This window comes from Molothrus aeneus, chromosome 5, assembly GCF_037042795.1.
Source record: "Molothrus aeneus isolate 106 chromosome 5, BPBGC_Maene_1.0, whole genome shotgun sequence".
Lineage (NCBI taxonomy): Eukaryota > Metazoa > Chordata > Aves > Passeriformes > Icteridae > Molothrus > Molothrus aeneus.
The window spans coordinates 8,377,321-8,400,155 of record NC_089650.1 but is presented as its reverse complement, the minus strand read 5'-3'; positions in this window follow the sequence as shown (position 1 = coordinate 8,400,155).

Sequence of the window (22,835 nt, the reverse complement as noted above, 5' to 3'; positions counted from 1 at the left end):
CCCTCTTTTCAGAGGAAATGAGCACCTTCATCCCAATCCCCACTGAAATGTATGAAATGATTCAGTGGGAAATGGGAGGGAATGGGGGGCTGATGTGGGGCCATGGTGATGCTGGAGGCAAGAGCTCAATGGTGGGGCCACCATCCTCCTATTATAAAAAGTACATGTCACCCAAAGAGGGGACAAAGGCAGGGGTTGGGCCACTTTGGGAAATCTCTCCCTAAATAAAAACCTGGAACAAGGAAAGCCATGGTCATGCCAAGCCTGTGTGATCTGCAAATGTCCAGGGAGAGGGAAAGGAAAAACCAAGAGGACACAGACACCACAGCAGTGCCCTGCAGGGATTTCATGGGCTGACACCAGGCCAGGCAGGGTCCCCCAGGAGTACAGTGGGAGCACCCCAAACACAGACAGGCCAGTGCAGGGGCAGCACAGGCATGAAAACAGGCACAGCTTGGCTCCCCTAAACCACTGCTGCCCCTGGGACTGTCTGAACAACAGGTGTCAGCATCCTCCTGGCCCCTGATCCACTCCCACCCAGCTTCTGTCCTGCTGCCAGAATGGGGGCACACCACGTGCACTGAAGGGTGGCCAGGGAGGACAGAAAGTATGAGAAAATTGGGGAGGGGATGCAGAGAAGAGAGAAACCTGGCAATGTGGGAGAAAACCTGGAAATGAGTAGTGGTCCTAACCAGCAACAGTGCTGATCTCTTCTGAGACAACCAAAAACCAAATGGCAAAATAACTCCCTCCTTTTGTGGTTTATTTTGAAACCTCTGTGGCTTTGAATATGATGTTTGTGAAGCAAAGACCAAGCCAAGGGGGATCACAGGCAGGGGGGCTGAAGACTAACACATAAGAAAGAGGCACAGTTTAGGATGTGCTTCTGCTTTCTTTATTGGATCCCAAACCTGAGCCCACCCCAAACCATGGTGTTGATTCCCCAGCACCTCAGAGGCCTGATTTGCCCAGCCCTTTATGCATTACACTTAATATTTCTAGTGAACAGCCACCTGTAAAGGCCTGGAATCAGCATCTGGGCAGAGTTTGGCACCTGCCCCAGTGCTGGGTGTCTCTAACCTTGCACATCTACTTGTCCAGCAAGGACAGGGAGGAAAGGTGGTGGTCTTTGGCTCAAAATGCCTTGTCAAGCCCTGATTCCCTTAAGAGATTGCATACACAATAGCTTGGAGATTCATCTTCCACAGTTTAATGCAAAAAGTACCTAAGGATCCCTTTGAGAAAAATAAAAATTCAGTTTAGAGACCCTGGATTTTCCAAAGAACCTCAAAGGGACCTCCAGGTTTTTGCCCTATCCTTACAATTTTGTTAAAAATAGCAGGGACTGTTTGGTGTTAGGTGTCCTGCACAAAAACCAAAGATACCTTCTCTAAAATGAGAGAGCTAGAAATCAGGAATTTAAATCTGTTTCTCAATCCCCTACCAGTAAATGGCCCACATGTCCAGAAGTGCTGAGCAGTCGTGGCTCACATGGCAGAGCCAAGACAGTGCTATGTAGTCTGGCAGCAAAATGAAGTGAGCCACAAACCTGGAAGCCCAAATGACCCAATTTTTTCACAAACCATGGTTTCCTGACCTGGTTGTTCATGACTGCAAAAAAATTCATGTGTGTATCCAAAGCTTGCATCTCGAAAAAAAAAAAAATTCAGGCTGGAAAATTCACCATGAGAATGTGAAGGGAGAGGGTTGAGGTTTCTCCTCCCTCCAAGATGACGAATGCAAAGTTTTCAGGACACTGACAAAAAGAGCTAAGAAAAACAGCAGTGAAATGCCACAGCAGTCATTTTGCACACAAGTGATGCACAGCAGTGACCCACAAGCCTCCCTCAGAGGCTGGGAGGGAGCAGGTGGCAAATGAGCCAATGTTTTGGTGCTGTAAAACCTCTCAAGTGGAGCAATAGGCATCAGCTCCAAGAATATCAGCACTTCCCTGCAGCACAGCAGGGAGAGTGAGGTCTCTTGCCTGCAGGCTGTTGGAGCACACACAACACGTTTCAGATCCCTGAGATAAGTGAAGCTGACAATGCCATGTTTTGACTGGAAAGAAGCCTCCAGCATTAGAAGGAGAAGTGGTGAAAGGATGTATTTCCTTCTTCCACCTCCTCCCCGTCCTGTAATCTGTGCAAATTTTGGGAGCCACGTGTAAATCTTCAGCTTTTCAATATGCTGTAAAATTAGAAGAAGCAAAAGCCTGGAGTACTTGAGAAATGGGACAGAGGCTGTTTTCAAATCAAACAAGGCAGAAATCACAATACAGCTTCTGAGAGGATCAAAGGAATGTTTATGTCACCCTTATGGGGTGCACTAAGAAGCCTTTTGGGAAGCCCTTGTGAGTCACTGCAATTGGCCATCTGGCTGCCATGATTGATGTTTTTCCAGATATAGCCCTTAGCAGGATTGGATGCTGTTTTATCTATGAGCACTGAAGTAAAACAAACCTTTCCAGAAACACTGCTGGCCGCACAAAGAAACAACTAGAATCATACATGTGCACTTTCTCAACTGTCTACATACCATCTATGTACCACAGACCTCTCAAGAGTTTTCCTCAATACTCAGGGCCTCTCAAGCACTCAAGTCCAGCTATAAGAGGGAGGAGAGATCAGCTGGTATAACAGGTCATGATGTAGAGAGAGGCAGGAGGGCAGTGTGCGAGGATGAGAGAGTCTCAGGAACCACAGAATCACGGATTCCTTGAGGCTGGGAGGCACCTTTGGAGGTCTTCTGCTCCAGCCACCCTTGCTCAAGCAGAATCACTTAGGGCCAGTTGCCCTGGACCATGTCCAGATGACTTTTGAATATTTCCAAGAAGGAGACTCTGCAACCCTTCTTGGCCACCTGGGCCAGTGCTCAGTCTGCCTCAAGGTAAAAAAGCTTCCCGATGCCCAGGACACTTCTGTCACCTGAACTGAGCATCAGGTAGCCCAAAAGTTGTCCCTGTACCAGAGACAGATGGGACATGCTGCCCTCAGGTCCCACTGAGACCTGTCAGCTGGAGGAGAACAGCAAACTCTGGTTCCCTCCTGGGTTTGAGGGCACTGTACTCCTTGGACAGGTATTTCTTGCAAACCATTAGACATAAGCTCCTCCTGTGTTGTCCTGTGTTGTTTTATCCCTTCTCTTTCTCTGGTTCCCTGTTCCAGGCCTTTTTTTGCCAGTTAGCTAAATTAGCTCTGTCATCTCTGATTCCCAGCAAGACAACCAGACCTGCCAGCTCTATTCCCCCTCTCCCTCTGTGCTTCTGCTTTCACTGCCCTTCTTCAGTTTGCCTTCCTCCCCAGTCTGGCCACCAGTCAGCCTTCCACCAATTCAGCTCCACATTTAATCACCTGCTCCTATTCCCCACCTTGGTGCTGCTTGGTTCATGCTCTGACAGCACAGTCCAAGCTCCAGAAGACAAGAGCTGTCAAAGATCCTGCTTTCTGGTCCTTTTTTAGCATCCCCAGCCTCTGGAACAACAGCCTGACTGCTCTTCCTCTGCACAAGAAACAGCACATGAGTCACCCAGGGAAGATAAATCAGGACCATCCCAGAAATACCCTGCTTGGCCAGAGGGCTGAGCTTTCTGCCAGACCTCAGCACCACTGGCAGAGCATGACAACATCCCAATAAAGATAATAATTAATTAACCACCTTTCACACTCTGAACCTCTGGGTTTGTCCAGCTTCCTGATTCTGGGAAGGCAGGATCTCAGCAATGCCCACACCATCTGTCTTTTGTCTGCAGAAGAATTTATCCCTGTTTTCAGAGGCCAGCAAGGAAACTGGGTCTGTTTAGCATTCTCACCTAGTTACAGTCAGTACTGTCTGTGCTGCTACTGCAAATAAATATGTGCCTCTTGCCTAGACTTCAGGAAAGATGCTGTGTGCCAAATTTTTATTTTTTAAAAAAATATTCCATTGAAAAACATGATTACTTCAAATCTGGGGAATGTTTTATGGAGACTTCCGACTTCCTTACTTGGTAAATAATGCTACATGTGCCTTGTTTATTGTTTAGTGCAAGAAATGGCAACAATGGTTTAAATGCTTGATCCAGAGGGAAGTGAGAAGTTTCCAGCCCCACACCTCAGTCTGATGTCCCTCTCTATCGTGTTTTTTATCATGTTTTTTCCTCTGTACTGCCTACCATGGTGGGAGCGTTCTCACATTACAGGCTTTCCTGATGAATAGGTCAGGCAGGAGTGCAGGAACGACGAGCCAGTGGAAAGGATTTGGGATGGAATTCCAGAGAACTGAGTCAGTCCATTCCTGCATCCCACTTCAAGTAAACCTCTTCTCTTGGCTGCCTCTCAGCTTCTTCATATAAGCAAAATATGGATCACAGCCTTCTCTGCTCCTAGCCAGGTGCATGGAGCTGCAGGGATGAAAACTCTGTCTCCTGGCCAGTGACCCATGACTGGGAACACTGCAGTCCTCCACACTGAGAAATTCATGGAAATTTGGGGGAGAGATGAAAGCAGAAGCAGGAGGTTCCCAGAAGTTTGGACCCTGGCGGCAGGCAGCAGGGTGGGAGAGGATGAGAGAACAAGGGAAGGAAGGAGAATGGAGAGCACAGAGCAGAGGGGGAGTGGGACAAGCAGGAGGCATGGCACATCCACAGAGACACTGAGGCTGTTCTTATGAGCAGGGGTTAAAGGGAGGAATTAGCTGGGAGCAAGAACAGAGGTCAGGAGAGAAGGGAAGGAACGTCGGTTGTTCACACAGGAGCCAGTTTAGGACTGGTTTTGATTGTGAATTTTCTCATTCTTTATCCCATTTGGTTTTAAAAAATCCTGTCCTCATGATTTCCCCTGGGAAAGCAGTCAACAATACAGCAGCTGATGGAACATCTTTCCTGAGACTGAGACTAAACTTTCCTTTTGTGTATCCTCTGTCCCAGCCTTTGACTCCTCACTGCTCGTGATGTGCCATGTGAAACACTCCCCCTCTGCCTTATTGCACTGAAATGCCAGCAGGCTGCTCCAGCCTCCCACTGCTCCCTTCTCCAGCCCCTCCTCTTCTAACAAAACGATGCTGATGTCACTTCTCATCCATCCCTTCTGCTCAGCCAGATAGGGAACCCAGGGACAGCAGGGCAGGAAGCCTCACTGTGGTATTTCCATCACATACCTGCGCTGATAAACTGATGGCACCACCCCTGCCATGGTGTTTTCTAACCTGAACAGCTGGCTGGATGCTCCTCCTTTTTTCCCCTAAAACAGGCAAAATTGCCTTTTACTATCAGGCATAAATACCTGTAACCTACAGACCCACTGTGTGAATGAAAAGGCAGCAGATGAAGGTGGTCTTGTGCTCAGAGTTTCTAACCTCCATCTACCTTGCACGGAGACAAAAAGCTCCCCTCTAGCATTTTCTGGGGGTTAGTCTAGCAGTCATACTTCTGTGACTGTTTTTAATCTTCCTTGACACTTCTGCAGCAATGCACATGCCCCAAAGACTTAACTTGTCCCAGCTGAGCTGTTTCAGAGCTCATAATGTGAAAACAGGATAAAAAAACCTGCTGTCTGCCTTGACAGAGCAGGCTCACTGCAGCCCCCGATGAAAGCACAAACAGCACAAAAAGATACCCAGCCAAGTGACTAACTGCTTCAGCTGGGGACTAGCCAGAACTAGGAGTAAACATTTGGGCTGGAGATTAGAAAATCTACACCATGAGGGATGTTACAGGCCATTGTCTGGGATTCTGCCCCTGGTGTTTAGGAGAGATGAGGTAAGTAACTGAAACGGGGAAACCAAAGCAAAAATAACGGTGTCCCAAGAAAGGTCCTAATCTGATTAATGTTGTGTTTGGCTCCTGATCCCCTTCTTCACTTTCAGTGTGTCAGGTGATGGGTTAAGGGATGGGAACCTGATCCTGAGAGTTCCTTTTGGCAGAGGAAATCAGGGCGGGTGTTTTAGTGAGCATGTTCTGGGAGGTGGAAGGATTTTTGCTTCCCTGAGAAGGAGCAGGAGGGAGTAGAGGGAGAGCTTGTGCCTGGTCAGGCCTCACCAGACCCCTCTCCTCCCTCTGCTCCTGCACACTCTGCCACCCTCAGCAGGGAAAGATAAAGAGAGCAGGAGGGAGACAGCTCATTTCCCAACCCTTGTTTCATTCAAACAGCCTTATTTTTGGTAATGTTACACCAAAGCTGCAAACAGCTCAAGTGCTGGATGGTGCTAAAACTCTGTCCTGGGCATGTTCCCAGCTGGAGAGATATCCCAGGACTGCAGCCCACCAGGGACACAGCAACGTTGGCAGTGCAGCGCTGGAGCGCAGCCGTGCCTCACCCACCCAGCCTGGCCCAGACAGTGACCAGGGCCAGGTGCTCCAGGGGAAGGGAGAAAACACCACCCACAGCCCTATGTGAACAGCCTCATGCAAGCAGGGAAGCCCTGCCCTGTCTGACACTGTGCTGGGCATGATTTTTTGGGACCTCACTCTGGCCAGCGTAGCCACCGGTGCAGCTTGGTGGCCAAAAGCAGACACACCCTGGCCCCAGGTGGGAGCAAAATTGCTGAAAAGTGGTCAAAATTGAGCAGAGGTCTCCCAGTGACGTTGGTAGTGCTCCTAGTGGGAGCTCTGAAGCATTTGGACAGGTTCCCCAGGGAAGCTGTGGTTGCCCCAACCCTGGAAGTGTCCAAGGCCAGGTTGAGGACAAGGCCTTAAGCAACCTGGGATGGTGGGAGATGTCCCTGCACATCCAGTTGTGGCTGGATGGCCTTCAAAGTCCCTTCCATCCCTTAACATTCTGATTCTATGAGTCTGTGGTCTCTGAGGACCAGGCTGTTCTCCACTAACTTGGCAGACCTGGGGCTGTTTCCGTGGTAGGGATGCTACAGAAACTGGATTCTCTGGCTGGCCAAAAATGAGAACTGCAGTGGAACTCCCTACCTTCCTGCCAGCCTCAGGTGACCATGCAGGATCTCTTCTGCCTGTCAGAGTTTGTAACTTGTACAAGACAGCTCCTTACTGTGTGCTTCTCTCCCTTTATGCCCTTTTCTGCCCACCCTATCCACACTAGCTTCGAGGAATTCAGTTTCATTCCCAAGTCCCTCAAAAGCCTCATCATGGAGTGCAGTACAAACTCCAAACTAGGCTCCAAACTAGAGTGTCTCTTGGGTTAAGGCTGTCTGCTATGTTTATATGGCACATTTCTCTCTATCTCACACAGAAAACAGCCCTTTTAGCAGAAATTCAGTCTTTGAGAAATACCACATCCACTTTACCAAAATATGGCCCCCTCTTAAGTGCAGACATAAAGACAAACAGAGCTACAAACACTGACCAAAAACTTTGAACCCAGATCCCATAGGTTCTAAGAAATCATGCTTTTAATGTATGTAATAAACACCAATCCTTCCCTTTTGGGCACTGTGTTTAGCAAGTAGAAAAACATGTAATTCCAGGACAACATCTACAATGGGACCATTTCTCAGAGTTTTAGATCAGAGGAGAAGTTACTATAGGACATTGGCTGTGTTCACACCAAGTATGTTTATCCCATTGTCACTTAAAACCTCATTCAGTGTTAGTGCTGGCCCAAGTTGCCCTATGCAGCATCTTGATTATAATTGAATTGAAATCTATTTAGCTCCTGAGGTTGTAGAAAATATATTTAATGTGGTTTAGATAGGCTCATTTGTGTGATTACAGGTAACGTTGGCCAAGCACAGTTTGTTCTTACAAATCCAGGATCACAGCTGAACAGCCAGTGAAATTTCTCCTCACCCCAAACATCCCCTCACAGCTTTGGCATATTTGGTGTAAGATTAAAAAAAAAAAATTTAAAAAAAATTATGTTTTCACAAGTTTTGTAAAACCTGGCAGCTGAATAAAGGAAATGCCCCCAAATGAAAGTGCCAGTGCAGAAGGCAAACAGAGCTCAGTCATGTACTCTAATCTAGTGGCATCCAGCTGCTCAGGCAAGGCATGCACAGTTTTAGCCTTGATTGTGTGTGTCACAGCTCTCTGGGCAAGAGGGTGGGCAAAGGGTTCAAATCCTTCAGAACCAGGCTCATCTCTTCTGACACTTGTGGAACAGTGGTGACACTGGTGTCCCTCTGAGAGAAAATGACTGAAACCCTCTGGCTTTCCACATGCTCAAGGGAGAGTGGGTAAAAAAGGGCAAGAAATGCAGTCAGATTAGGAGAAAAGAATGGTTGGAGTCAGACTGAACCCTCGATGATCATCTAGTCCAATCCCCCCCTGCTACAGTGAGAGACATCTTCCATTAAACCAGGCTGATCCAAGCCCCGACCAGCCTTGAACACTTCCAAGAATGGGGCATCCCCAGCTTCTCTGGGAAAACATTAATGTTGTATTAGAAACAAACAGAAGCTGTGGAGTTCCTCTCACTGCAGGACAAGCATGGGACAGAGCCTGCCTGGAAAAGTTTCCCTCCTACCACTTGATGCTTTTTTCCAGCTGCCCAGCTTTAGGGGGACTCTTTGGATCTCCATAATGTTTAAACTTGCAGATTTAAAGCTTTCTTTACAAGACCAATTTATATAAATTTGGTGTTGCTGTATCTGCAGAGCTCACTGTGAACATCACTCAGTAGTTTCCACCATATTAGAATGAGCTAAATTTTAGGTTACAATATTGAAAGTGAAGGTAAAAGTAAGAGTATTTTTAATAAAGAAACAAAAATACAAGCTATAGGTGATGTCAACTGTCAGTTGTCCCCTAATCACTTCCAAGCTCATGGCTCAGAGTGCTCCAGCTTTGAGGAGCAATGGGTCATGCCCGTGCTCCTTGGGCACTGCACCTATTCCTGATGCTCATGCTTTGCCATCTGGCAATGGCTGGGAGGTTGCACAGCCCTTTCCATGATGTTCAGGAAACAAACCTGCCATCATCCTTCACGGCCCAGCAAAAAACACCTGCACATATAGAGCAGCTAGAGCTCCTGCTGTCCAAAAAGGAGAAGAAGAAAAGCAAAAGCTCAGCACCACTGTGTTTCCATCTCCTGTTCACACCTTTGGCATCTCTGCACAGGAGTGAATGAAGACAGGTGGAATTACAATAAATAGCTCAAGAACTCCTCTCCAGAAGGACACTATCAATTCACACAGTTTTGTTGTGTAGTCTTGCTGAATGTCACTTCAGAACAAGCTGACCAGAATGCAGGAGTGATTGAATTTTGCTGCTCAAGGACCGAGGATCAAAGTTTGTTTCAAAGGTGGCACTGAGCAGCTCCAGGCATCCCCTTCAGCACTCACAGTCCCAGGGAAGCCCTGTGTCCATGGGCAGAAGAGAACTTTGCCTGTTTTCCTGGATCTCAGCTGTCCTGCCAGGGTGTGCAGGGCGGGTTCAATGAAGGTTTTTTCCACCTCCCTCCCAAAACAGAGGCTGTGCTTTTACATTTACCACCCCTCCATATGAGCATGCATGTTTCCTCTACTCCATACAGTGCAAGCTTTCTCTGCATTAGCTTCTCTGTTACATCTACAGAAGTATTTTTGATATTTATAGCTACAACCTTCCTCTTTGTTTTATACCTATGCTTTCTTTTCAGTATTTGTTCAGGGATGTGTCAACAGGCAAAAGGTCAAGTAACTGCACCATCCCCAAAATGGGGTTTACTTGCTCAGAAGTATACTTAGCTATATTTTCTAAAGGCTAACTAAATCACGCACTCTTCAGAAGGCAAAAGTAGCTTTGTTTCAATCGGTGAAGGACATTGCAGATATGAAACCTAATGGGGAATCTGTTTCTGGGGTGGGTGGGGGGAGGAGAAAGTTCTATTTCCTCCAAATCTTAGAGGTTTTAGAGTGAGTTTTAAATGCAGGAGGATAAATGGAGTGTGAAAGATTGCCTAGCCCCTAATTTTTCCTGTGTTTACCTCTGGGTTTTATGTTATAGTCAATACTCTTAAGCCTATTTGAAAATTAATCTCCAGTGAACAGGTGAGTAGATAATGGAGTGGTGATTCCTCTGTCTCCATTTATCTTTTCACTTATAGAGTTAATTGAAAATAGGAACTCACTCAGCACCATTTTTCAAGGCACACACTATTAGAAAGCACTGGTGTCATGCAGCAATTTGTCTTTGGGTTCACTGGCACTTCATAAAGGCTACAAGTTACAGAATATACAAGCCCTTAGCTTTGCACAGAGACCAGAACTGATAGAATAACCTAGCTGTCTCTCTTCACATTTATCACACTTGCTTTAAGTTAACAAACCTGCCATCATCCTTCATTTTTCTTTGGGTTTTGGTCTGAGTTGTCACACAATATCCAGGAATAAAAACACTGCACTTTTTAATTATCATTTAAATCTTATTGGTGTAAGAAATAGGAAGCTGCAAAACTCTACCCAGACAAAATTGAGGAGAAAAAAGGGTATTTATAAAGATCTTACTGTGTTGGTGCCCCTGCCTTTCTTAGTCTGCATTTCCCACCTAGAACTATAAAGGCAGCATCACATCTCAAAGTGACAATCCCAAGGGATCAAAGGGCATGAAGGAAGCAGCTGGTGGGACTTTGGTATATATATATATGTACATATATACCAAAAGACAGGAAAGATGGTCAGGTAGTGGGAAGTGTGGGAGCTGGCATGACTTAAATGCCATGGAATAAGGGGTAGATATTGCCCTGGTTTTGGCTGGGGTGGAGTTGATTTTCTCCCTAGTAGCTGGCACAGTGGTGTGGATTGGATTCAGGGTGAGAAGAATGTTGGTAACACAAGGATGTTTGAGCTGGTGCTGAGCAGTGCTCACTGCAATCAGGCACTCCTCAGTGTCTCATGCTCTGCCAGCGAGCAGGACACAAGGAGCTGGGCTGGAGCATGGCCAGGACAGTGACCTGAGCTGGCCAAAGGGATGCTCCACACCACAGAACCTCATGGTCAGTGCAGAAACTGGTGGGAGCTGGCCAGGAGCCACCCCTGCTCAGGGACAGGCTGGGCATCAATCTGCAGGTGGGGAACAACTGTACTGGGAATTAATTGTTTCCTTTGGGTTTTATTTATCTCTCACTTGCATTTTCACTACAATTAGTCATAGCAGTAGGTATTATCCTGTTTTCACTGTTAACCTGTTCATATCTCAACCCACAAAGTTCACCTGACAGCATGCTCTTAGGTGGCACAGAAATCATGGGCTGAGAAAGAAAGGACCCCACCAGTAAAGCCTTTGCATTTCAGAAACGCTTTGGTCTGGTTTTACAGATGTTTTAATACACCCACACAACCCAGACAAAGCTGTGGGAATAGTGATGGTGCAGCTTTGGAGCCCAGACATGGAAAGAGTCTTGAAAAAAGTGAGGAGCCACATGCTGGTTCTGCTGCAGTGAACTCCCAGTGACTCTGTAGGGCCACGGTTTCACCCTGGATGCCACCTCAAATAATGGCAATGACAGCAGGCATTATATGTAGATGATGTAAGCTTAGAGGAGTTAGAACCTTTGTGATTGATGACATAACCAAGCACATTAGGAGGAAACTTTCCATAGGGAAAGGTTGTTCTGTAATTATCCTCTCTGCAGGCATTTCATCTTCTTTTGAAACACCTGGAATTAGACAGTGTTAAAGACAAGTCACTGGATTCACAAGCTGTGCTGGAATCTATTCACAATCATTAACAGAGCAAAACAAGATCTTTTCTACTCCATTCCTGTGTGTTATTAAAGTGTGCTAATAGGAAAGGCCATAACTGTTTGACAAACACCTCCTTTCTTCCCAACCCTGACCCACTGCTTTCAACCAGTTCCTCCGACGAAGGAGGGAAATTTCTGACACGGAGATCCTGTTAAACACCCTTCCTTCGACCTCTTGCCATTTCCTAAGAGCTGATTGCCTCAGAATGAGCTCAGCTGAAGCTGCCGAGGGCTGGCACGGGGTGAAGCAGCATCCGAGGTGTGCCGAGGATCCGATGGTGAAGGGCAAGGCTGTGCCCAGCCCCGGCAGGAGTTCTGCGTGAAGTTTGGAGTCTCTGGATGCCACCTAGAGGATTATCCTTGTCCTTGTGCTCTCTGCGGCTTTTCCTTAGGAAAAGTGCTTTTCCACCTTCCCTAGGCCCTGCAGGGTGTGAGGAACGTCCTGTGGGCTCCTGCCAGCTTTGCTCCGTGGGCAGGAGCATCCTTACACTGGTGGAACCATGCAGAAGGATGCAGAATCGCCAGTGGGACCTGGCTGGGGTCCCACCACACCTCATGGCCAGCCCCAGATGGTGTCTCACACTCCCTTTTCCCTCCTGGAGCTCCAGCCACCTCCAGAGAACCACAAGTAATATTTGGAAATCGCCCCACGTACCAGAAGGGTGACCCAGACCTGCCTCTCTCTGCATTTCCTGTGTGCCATGTGTTTGCAGGATGCTGGTTCAGAGCCACTAAGGGTTCTGAATAAGGGCTCTGACTGAGGAATAAGATTTATAAATGATGCAGGAGCCAGTCCACCTCTTTGTACCTCCTGCTTAGGTGTGCAATCAGTGTCATCAGCTGCAGAACTGATCCACCTAAGAGGAGGAGCCCAATCCCTCAGTATCTGAGTTTCCTGTGGTAGTTTTCTGTGCAGAACCACCTAAGTGCCAGCACTGCCCTGTCCCTGACAGGCCCTTGGTACCAAAACCACCAAGAGACATTCTCAGAGGCACTTGGGGTGTGATTGTGAGGGGATGCCCAGAGCTCAGGGGGATGAGATACAACCCTCTACAGATAACATGGGGTGATGTTTATTCCAGCCACAGGTGGATTTGTGTTTGCTGTAGCAGGAGGGCCCTTTGAGGTCTTGAGGACCAAAGCTGAAGCTTCAGGTTCTGCAGGAACTCTGCCTGACTGCATGGTCTGGAAACAAATCACCAGTTAATAGCTCTCAGCTCTGTTCCCAGACTCTTTATGCCCTTTAGAATTCAGTAGCACAACAAATCTGGAATTTGGCTGTTTGCTAATATTTCTCTGTGATTTCTTTTTTTTTTTTTAGACTATCCACTGCTTGTGAGCGGGGGCTGAATTTTGTTGATCCAAAGAGAGAGAAAGAATTTAATGACCTTTAAGATATATTTCTAAGCTTTTGCAGAAATTGAAGACCTGGTGCAGGAATTTGTATTGGTATATTTATGCCCTTCTGGTCTATTAAACCTGCAAAATGCCTGTATTTTCTCTGTCTTGCCATGTCCCCCCCTCAACAGCCAGAGGAGGTAAAAACCTCATCTCTTCTGTCCTCATGGCAGCCTCTGGGAAATAGGAAATCCACCTACTGGCTGTTTGCATGGGATTTGCCATTGTAAGAAAGGCAGTGTTGTCTTTGTGGACTGTGACCATTTCTCAGGCAAGAATTGCTTAAAAGAAAAGGGAATGGAAATATCAGGCAAGAATCAGGAGACTGCCCAGATCATCTTCAACTTCCATCTTGGCTGACACGGCAAAATAAATTGTGGTAAAAGCAGTCAGAACAGAGATACCACCTCAGCTGTAAATTAAACCTGTTTCCTGTACTTTACTGGTGGCCATCAGACTTTGTTGTCATGGAAATCTTTATTTTTTCAGGCCCTATCCCTTGTTTAAGGTGATAATCATGGTTGTTTTCTCCAGGTACAACTTCTGTGCTGTCTGTCTTTTGCTGCTCTGCCTTAGAGGACATTTTTCACTTCCTTTTTGGCTTTTTTGCTTGCCTGTAGGTTTGGCTGTGGGCATCTTTTCCCAAGTCCAGCAAGGAGCACAGTTCAGTCATCTAAAGCAGAAACCAGAGAGAGCAGCCAGGTCTCCTGCTAACTTCAGCTTGGATATTGTACTCAGTGAAGGCATCCAGGAATTTTAAGGGCAAATCGATCTTAAATTTGGCTGGGTGGCAGAAGGGGCTAAGTTTTCAAATGCTTCTCACCAGGGTGTGCTGCCAGGAGTGGGTTTCAGCACTATGAAAAAAGGTTTAGTTCCCAGTATTCTGCATGCTGAGCTCTTCTGAGCATCTGAGCCCTTCTTTGAACTTCTCTGAAAAATCTCATCCCATATATTAGATTTCCCTTGTCTATAGGAAAGGACAAGGAAAGGAAACCAAGTTTTGGTTTATCCAAAGGGAGGTTTTCAAGACATAGGTCAAGGATTTTTGTTTGGGAATTTCACGTAAGACAGCAGCTTGAAATTTTCTAGAATACAATTGAAGCTAAAGTTTCAGGAAACACATTCTGAACAGTGATGCAGATCTCAGACTAATTTGCTACTTGAGATTATGAAACTTAATTGCCAGCAAGAGGTTGGGGAAGAGGTTGGAGATTAATGAAGAGTGGAACATTGCACACTGGAGAGCAGAACAATGGTATTTAATGAGTGCTCTTTTCTTCTCCAAAGCACTTTACAGCCATTAACTAATTAACAGTATAATTTGCAGGTAGGAGTACAAAAGTGTAATTCAGAGCACAATGTGGTGATGGTTTCAGGGGAACTGCTGTTCAATTGTAAATCTCTCACTAGGTGTGTGGGAGTAAATTATGCAGATATTTCCAGGGGATATTTTTCTTCCGCTCTGCTTTCCCCAGGCAAGAAGCATTTCGTCAGGGGATGTAGAAACCAAAATACCACGCTGCAGTTTAACACTTTCTCACATGTGTTTTCATAAGAGAAAGCACTTTAGTCTTGCAACCAATCCTCTTGTCCCCAAGGACTGTAGGTGTGCAAGATGGGCCAGGAAAATCATTTGCAGCCTTCTCTTTTGGTGGTGCCTGGAGATGAGCCCTCTTAATCCTTCTCTCACATGCACAGATCCTCCTCACTGCCAGCTGAAGGGGGGCATCAGATGTGTCCCTCTGGTGTCACCCTGCCCCTCTGGGCACAACTGAGGTAATTCAGGGAGGGAAAGGGAAAGTCACACCTACAGACAGGGTCTGACCCCTTGCTTCCATCCCCTTGCTCACCTTCTGCCATCCCATGAGGGAAAGTTGCTTTGGGATTAGGATCTGAGGCTGGGTTTGATCCTGGTTTTCTGTGTCCTGCTCTGGTCAACAAGAACACTGTAATGCATTGCATTGAGATCCAACAATGTGCTTTTAATTTAGGCTACCAAAGGCAGCAATAAATAAATATCAATATATTAGAACCCAGCCATGGGGTTTGTGGACATTGGAGCCTCCAGAATGGAAGAAGCAGAGTTTTTACTGCTGCTTTTGACTCCTCAGTCATGCAGAGAGACAACCAGCACAAAAGTAGGCTTTTCCTTCTACTCCCAACCCTTTTATATAGATATATTCCATTTCCATTTGCTCCTTTTTGATGTGGACCCAGAATGGTTCTGCTCTGTTTTCTGGGAGAGTCTCAAATTCAAAAAGCAGGTCCAATGCAGCTTTTTTTCCTTTTTTCCTTTTTTTTTTCCCCTGCCACTGGCAAGGTTGGTGCTCCATGCCAGCTCTTCCCTTCCAACGTTTGTGGCTTGCCTCTGGCTGTTACATTTAGACCTTGGCTCTCCTGGGAGACATCCATAAATCCTTGCCTCCTCTGCTAAGAGTCAAAGAGAAAATTGGTAAAAACCCTGTGTTTTCATTAGGCTGTCCTACTTGTGAAGCAGAGAGTCCATGCAAGATGGCTGGGGAGAAAGGGAAGCAGCTATTTGGGCAGGTTTATTTCAACAACAGGAAGCTTTCCCTCCTGGGTCTCTCTAGCCAGGCTTTTTTCTGACAAGGTCCAGCCCCTTCACTTATCTGTGCCAGTGCAATTCCCCCTTGGGGCTCCTTGGGCAAACCAGCCAATTCCCATGGACTCTGCGTGGCATTTTAGGTGGAGGCTACACCATCCAAACATGGCTCTGGGGAACCTGCATCCTCCTGGCTGCCTAGGTTTGAAATCAGCCTTCATCCTGTGGGCACCTGAGCTGCTGGGCTCTTGCTAAGAACCTTCACTGGCAGAAATGGGAATACCAACAGTCAGGAGCCAGGACATCCCTCTGGCTGTCCTGAGCAGCCAAGATCCCTACCAGGGGGCTCAGAGACCCTGGCACAGAGTCCAAAATGCCTGTGGGTTTGATTATGACCCGTGGAGCAAGTTACCAACCTTAGATGAAGACCTGCAAGCCACGACAAATTAAGCAAAATGACAGTGAATTTATCACAAGGTGAAAAAGTAGATTTTGGGGTTTTTAGAATGGGGATTCAGGGGGGCAAGATGGAGGGATCTGGGCGTGTCCAGCCTTTCTTCTTCTTCTTCTTGGCCTCCATCTTCTGCTGTGATGTTGGCACTTTTAGATTGGTTTAGAGTAGAAGCTCACTGTCTAACATAGGTGATAGGTATTGGAAAGTAATTGTAAATATTGTATATGTAGTTTTAGTATAAAGACATAACACCACCCCGGGGGCAGGCAGAGTGGCTCTGATGGTCTTGCTGAACAGACCTCAGCTGGACAGGAGAAAGAATTTTACAGATAAGATACAATAAACAACCTTGAGACCGAGAAATGAAAAGTTCTGACTCCTTCTTCGAGCACCAGGCTGGGAAAAGAGACTTTCTAACACATCTCAGGGTCATTCTGACCAGCGAGAGACCCCGAGAACCAACTCTTTCAGTCTTTTCTGAATTTCATCTGCTAAGCATAATTCCTAATGCATTTCCTTCCCCAAAACAAAATGAAGGCTAGCTATAGAGAAGCCTTTTAAATGGAAGAAATAAATAGTAAGGATCACATTTGGTAATTTAGATTGGTTTTATTCCTTACTACTCCACCAAGAGACTGCAGAGGGTTATGGTAAGAGCAGGATTAGCTTTTCTACCAAGAGTTAACAGTGCATTCTCCTTGGGATCACATCCTGCTCCAGAAATTTGCCTTAGGGCTAGCTCAGGTACCACTGTGCCATGCAGACACATGCTGAAGGAAGTTGGCTGCAGGAATCTCTCTGCACAAACTTGGCAGTCAAAGCCTGCAGAATTCCAGTCATGCTGCCAGTAATGTTCTGCTTTGAAATGAAAGCAAGACTTCATGCTGAGAGGACCTGATAGCTGTTGCCAGTTTCACAGTGTAGAAAGCTCAGGTTTAAATATCATCCTGAACTGAAATTGAAACAAATGCATTGCTATGAATATAAACAATTTATACCAGGTAAACCCCATGAACTCTAAAGATAAATACTCACCTACCTTCCATTTCAGCTAGTTCTGCCCTATGACCTGAAAAAATTATGTTGGGGGATTTTTTTTTGTGCAAGATTGGGAAGCAGAGGAGGAACTCATAGGGGAACTCCTGTGTTATAATCACATTTCTGTAGTTAAGGATGACTTAAGTTTGCACCTGAAACAAAGACTGCACTTACAGATAAAAATGCAGAGGATGTTCTCCCCATGAGCCACAGTACACAGTCTGTGAGCAAGGAATTGGTTATAACTCAGTGATAGTGCAAGATTTTATGCAGCCCTTGAATTTGCAGTTTGACCTAATAAGCAGAAATAAAGTTCCACATATACATAGTTCTTCTGATACTACATATTACATATTACATTTTTTTGTTACTTTTAAGGAGAGGGGAAAATCCCCAGTCCCATTCCTGCCAGGAAAGCACTGTAGCAGTTGATCTCAGTGCTAGAGTGAAATGTTGCATTGCTCATCTTGCAAAAGAGAGTCCAAAGGCTTTTGATCTCAACTGGATAAAGGCCAGCACATTTCCTTTGTTTTGCTTGATATTACATAACTTTATGTGGGACATGCTAAAGGTATCAGTTTCATTCATTCAGGAGCTGTAGAGAAGTCAAAATTATTTCTTCAACACGAAAATGACAATTGAGAGATTTTTTGAAAAGCAGTTGTTTTCAGTGTCCTACCCTAATTCTGTTTGTGCATTTTCCAGATTACTACTCAGCAAAGAAGCAAGTCAGAATGAATATGCAAGCTGCTGCAAAGAAATCAACTTCTTGAAAACAGGGAGAGATTGGAAACATCTGCCAAGCTTCCCCAGCCTTCAAAAATTGGGTGTGCAGGCTGTGGACACTTAGGGGCATCCCACAGAGGTGTGATCCTGACAGCAGCAGTGACAACAGAAAACACACACATTGCATTGGGGCCAGGCCCAATCAGCTGGAATCCCTTTGGTGAGAAACTCTTTGCCTTAACAAGCTTGGACACTACAGAAATTGCTTAAGACTACCAGGTGAACCTGCATTAAAAATCACTGTTCATGAGAAAGCGGCACACAGTTAAAACAACTGTATAAGTGTAATAAATTGCTTGGACAAGTCACTATACAGTTGGGGCCTTTCATATTGTCACATGTTTAAATACCCTCTATTTTGGGTTTAGCAGGGACACCTTACTAAGTTTCACCATCCCAGCTTTATGGGTTTGGCACACCGAATAAAATTTCCCAGCCATTTCTGTGATATTTTTATTTTCAGGTACAACATTTTGTGTTTGCAGCTCTTAAGGGCATTGGGTGTCAATGTAAATGATGTAAATGGACAAAGGTGAAATTATTTGGGAACATTTCCCTTTATATCAGCAGCCATTTTAGCCCTGTACATCTGCCCCACACTCAAGAATTGGGTTTACTTACATGTTATGTGGAAAATTTGCAGGCATGTTATCATCTCCCTCAAGTCTTTCCTTTTACTAGCTGGGCCAAATTCAGCCCTAAATTTGGGCTGTGCTGTTCCTCCTAGACCTATGAGCTTGCACAGGGAAAGCTGTGACAAATTTCACCCATGGGTTTGTCCACATTAAGAAAAATTTCACACATGGGTTTGAAATATCTGCTGCATGTGAGAATGAGGGGGATGATTTAGTTGTCGTTTTGTGCTTTTTATTCCTACTACTAATCTGTCTGTGAGAAGAGAAAGGGGCATTAATAACACTGAAATCTGAGTGTTGCACTGGCTTCTTTTCTGTGGCATTTGTTAACACACACTTTTCCATCACCTACTTTTTATTTCCCTTTTTTATTCCCCTGACTGGTTGGAATAATTGAAATTTTACAGCACATAATAATCAGCGGGCAAACCAGAAAAAGAAACCTATAAAATATACACTCTAAATTATACTGCTGCATATGGCCTTAAGATGCATGCAGTGTTTAATGAACTGGTTTGGAAGGAGCTCTGTAAATGTCAGGGGTTTAGAATGCCAGGAGGTGATGGACTGCTGCTTTTTGTCTCAAATCTAAACAAAGTCAGGTTTCTCCTGAGCAGTAAAAATTAAAAATTAACATGTTTGTGTGTGTGTGTCAGGTGTGTGCAGGAGAAGTGCTGGAAGCAATACCTTATGGGCAACATCCTGAGGGTTTATTGTGTTTCTTTTTTTCCCAATAAAAGCTATGAGTGTTTAGACATAAATAAAGGAGTTAGTTGGGTTCCCTCAAATGGCACAAGACAGTGATTTCAGTCTGTTGTTTCTGAACAGACCTTGTGGGCTAGGCCAGTCTGTTACAAGCCTTTCAGACTATTGGGGTGTAGCATGAAGGTGTGGAGCTAGGCTTTTTTGTATATTTGGGTTAATTTTTAAGCATTGCTTGTGATTAGAACAGTGTAATTTATTTTTTTTCCTCAAGTGTGGTCATTTTCTCTAATTAAGAAAAATTGCACCACTGTTTCTCCATGTGTTTGCAATTTTAAAGCACACCAATGACACTGTGCACCTTTTGGGGTTGTAGAAGGGTTAATTGCAGAATTACTTTCTGACTGGGGTGATATGAGCTGGGCATAAAAGCCCTAAAGTTGGCCATGCATGAGGTTATCGTGAAGTCTTTAAGTGAAAAAGGAATGCTTCTCTTTATTGGGAAAAATAATGACTCAATGCACTGCTGTCCCAAAAAACAAGAGAGGTATTTTTGGTTTTCATATTAATTCCAAAACACCTCAGTGCTTAAGCCTATATTTAAAAGGAATTATCTCCTTAGATATTTTGAATTCAGGACAGTGAAGTGTCATAGGAATTAGTAAATCAACTGTTTAAGTCATCAATAGCACAGGTTTTGGATACCAGTGCAGGTAATGGGCTTATGTGAAAACCCAGAGCACTGGGAATATTTCTCTGCTCTGGGGTGCCCTGACTCCCAGGGCAGCACTGACTTTGACCCTCATTCATGGAGAAACTTTCCTGGACTTCAAGATAGACTGGAACCCACAAAAGTGTGAAATAGATCATAGAGAGCAGTGCAGGTGTATCACTTGGTGAGAAATTTAGGGTTTGGGATTTTTATTGTGTTGTGGGTGGAAGCAAGATGGAGGGCACAGGGGGTCATCCTGGGTTTCTTCTTCATGCTTCTTCATGCTTCTTCTCCATGGGTTTGGGTGGCATTTTGTCATTTTGTAATTGGGCAGAAAAGTCCCATTGTGGGCTCTGTGGGATCAGTTATTGGGTTCAAAGGGAAAATAATCTAGGTGTCAGTTCTTAATTGGATAGTTTAGTCTTAAAAGACCTTGGAACAAGAGATTGTTGGCCATTTTGTGCCTTGCTGCCAAACTCACAGTAGTGAGACTGTTTTACTGATAAGAAATAATAAATATCTGAGTCTAAACATGAATTACAGTCTCAAGTGCCTTCAATCCAGACCCAGAGAAACCAATGGGCTGAGAGTTGAATTTCACTGTGCTGAGACTGCAAGGTGCAGACCTTGGCTGGACACTGGGCCTGTCCATGTTTACAGACAGCCTCAGCTGTGGTGTGGCTGAGAGCTCAGGGCTGGGGTTTCCTGCTGGTCAGAGAAGGTGATGTCTTTCTGCTTGCCAATTCATTAAAGTCATCTTTGCACATAAAAAATCCAATTCATTTATAGTCCTAGAAGAGACAGACTATCAGAGGTGAGGATATAGGGTAGCACAAAAGAAGAGAGAAATGCTGTTTTCATCCCAGTGTTTGCAATTAATCTCTTACATCTGTATCAGAGGGCCTAACCCCATCCTGGTGTGCACTGACACCTCCACTGCTCTGTGGTGAAACTGTCTTGATTTACACCAGAGGAGAACTGAAGCTGAAGTTTTGCTCTGGTCCTTTTCATTGCTCTGCTCAGAAAAAATGGACAAGCAGCTGTGTAATGGACAAATAGCTGTGTAAAGCCATTGCCTCTTTTCTATATAAAAGGGTTTTAAAAGGGAAAGAAAAATGGTTTTTGCTATGGTTTTCTCTGTGTCATGGCTAAAAAATAATAACAAACCTGTGATGAGTGTCTGAGTTTCATCACTGAGTTTTATCCAGCAGGGTGGATAAAATATAAGTATGTTTTGTTCCCAGGCTGCTGGAGAAACTGTGGAACATGGAACATTTTGTTATTTTGTTCAACTTGTGAATTGTACTTTCTTGCTTAACAGTGTGCACCTGGGAACAGGCCAGTATGTAGCAAAGCTATAAAAATAGTACTGCTTTTTTGATAGTGAGTGTAAACACTCCCATTCTTGCAATGAGGCAGCAGAGCTGATTAAAAATGCAACACACAAGAGCTTGGCTCTGCTGCATTCCCTGGGCATCCACTGCCTTGGACATGCCAAGCCAACCCCACAACAAAGCTGAGCCCTGGGTTTGGTTGGCTGCAGTGCATTGTGGCCACCCCCCAAACCCCAAAGTGACACTTTCTCATGGTGGTTGTGTTCAGAGCAGGGTGGAAGTGCTGGTGTAAGGTCTGGTGTGAGGATGTTCACCCCACGAGCCACAGTTCATAGTCTGTGAGCAAGGAATTCATTATGACTCAGTGACAGTGCAAGCTTTCATGCAGCCCTTGAATTGAAGGTCTGGTGTAAGGATTGGTGTGGGGATTGCACAGCAGGAGGCTGCAGCATCCTCAGCATGGCACACAGGTACAGCTGCACCTGCCTGAGCCCTCCTCTTTCTTCCCTTTGGGAACTGAAGCTCCTGTGTGACCCAGGGCCACGTGCTCAGCAGCCACAGCTCAGGCTCTGCTCTTCCAGGGGTATCCAGCACCCTGGTGTGAGCAGCACATACACCAGGGAAATCAGTGCTGCAGATTTTTTCCATCTGAAATAAATGTGTCCCATGTGCAACACAAGCAGAGCCTGAAAATGGGACGGAGCAAGTCCCGAACACTTGTTTCATGTTTTGTGCAAACATGGAAATAATCTCACATATAGATTATTTCATTAAATTCCTTTCAGCAGCAACTGGAGAAGGTTGTTTCACTTGGGTGAAAAAGCCAGGAAAATAGATTCTCCATGTGCTTCTAGTTACTTCAGGGTGATGCAAGTACAGCTTCTTCTACTTAAAGCCACTTGTCTGCAAACTATTATGGGGCACCCTTCTGCAGGGCAGCACTGGCTTCCTGCAGCACCTAACAACTTGCAGTAGTAGATGCTTTATTATTTTTCCATTATCTTTTGGAACCTGGTTTATAGGTTTTGGGAGTGGGCCCTGATATCACAGAAATTTCTGGCTGGAAGGGAACCCAGAAAATCACCTACTCCATCCCCCTGTGCTGAAGCAAGGTCAGGAGTTGCTTATTCCAAAGCTTGCAAATTGCTGTGAGAACTGATTTGCTCTGCTCACATGGCAAATCTCAGGGGTAGCCAAGGTCAGCAGTGTTCCTCCCAATATCCTGAGAGTCTGTGTTATGCAAGAAGTTTTCTTTCAGGTGTTCATTTTGCTTTGCTTGTTTTGTTGCAGGGCTGTGGACACAATTGAATTCCACATAAGCAACCTGGTGTGTTGAACCATTTGGTTGTCAGAAGTGGATTTTTGCAATGTCACCAATAAATGCTGGTGCACAAATATGTCTCAATAGCAAAATAAGCTGAGTTTTCTTCCTATTTTAGGCAGGTTCTTCTTGGGTTTTTTTCTGTACTGCTCTGACCTGGACTCCCTCTGCTGATGCCCCTGTGTGGTTTCACTTTCTACAGTTCATCACTTCCATGCACAAAATATTGGCCTGAGCAGTGGGGTGCTATAAGTTAAACTGACCTACAACCCAGAAAACGTGTTTT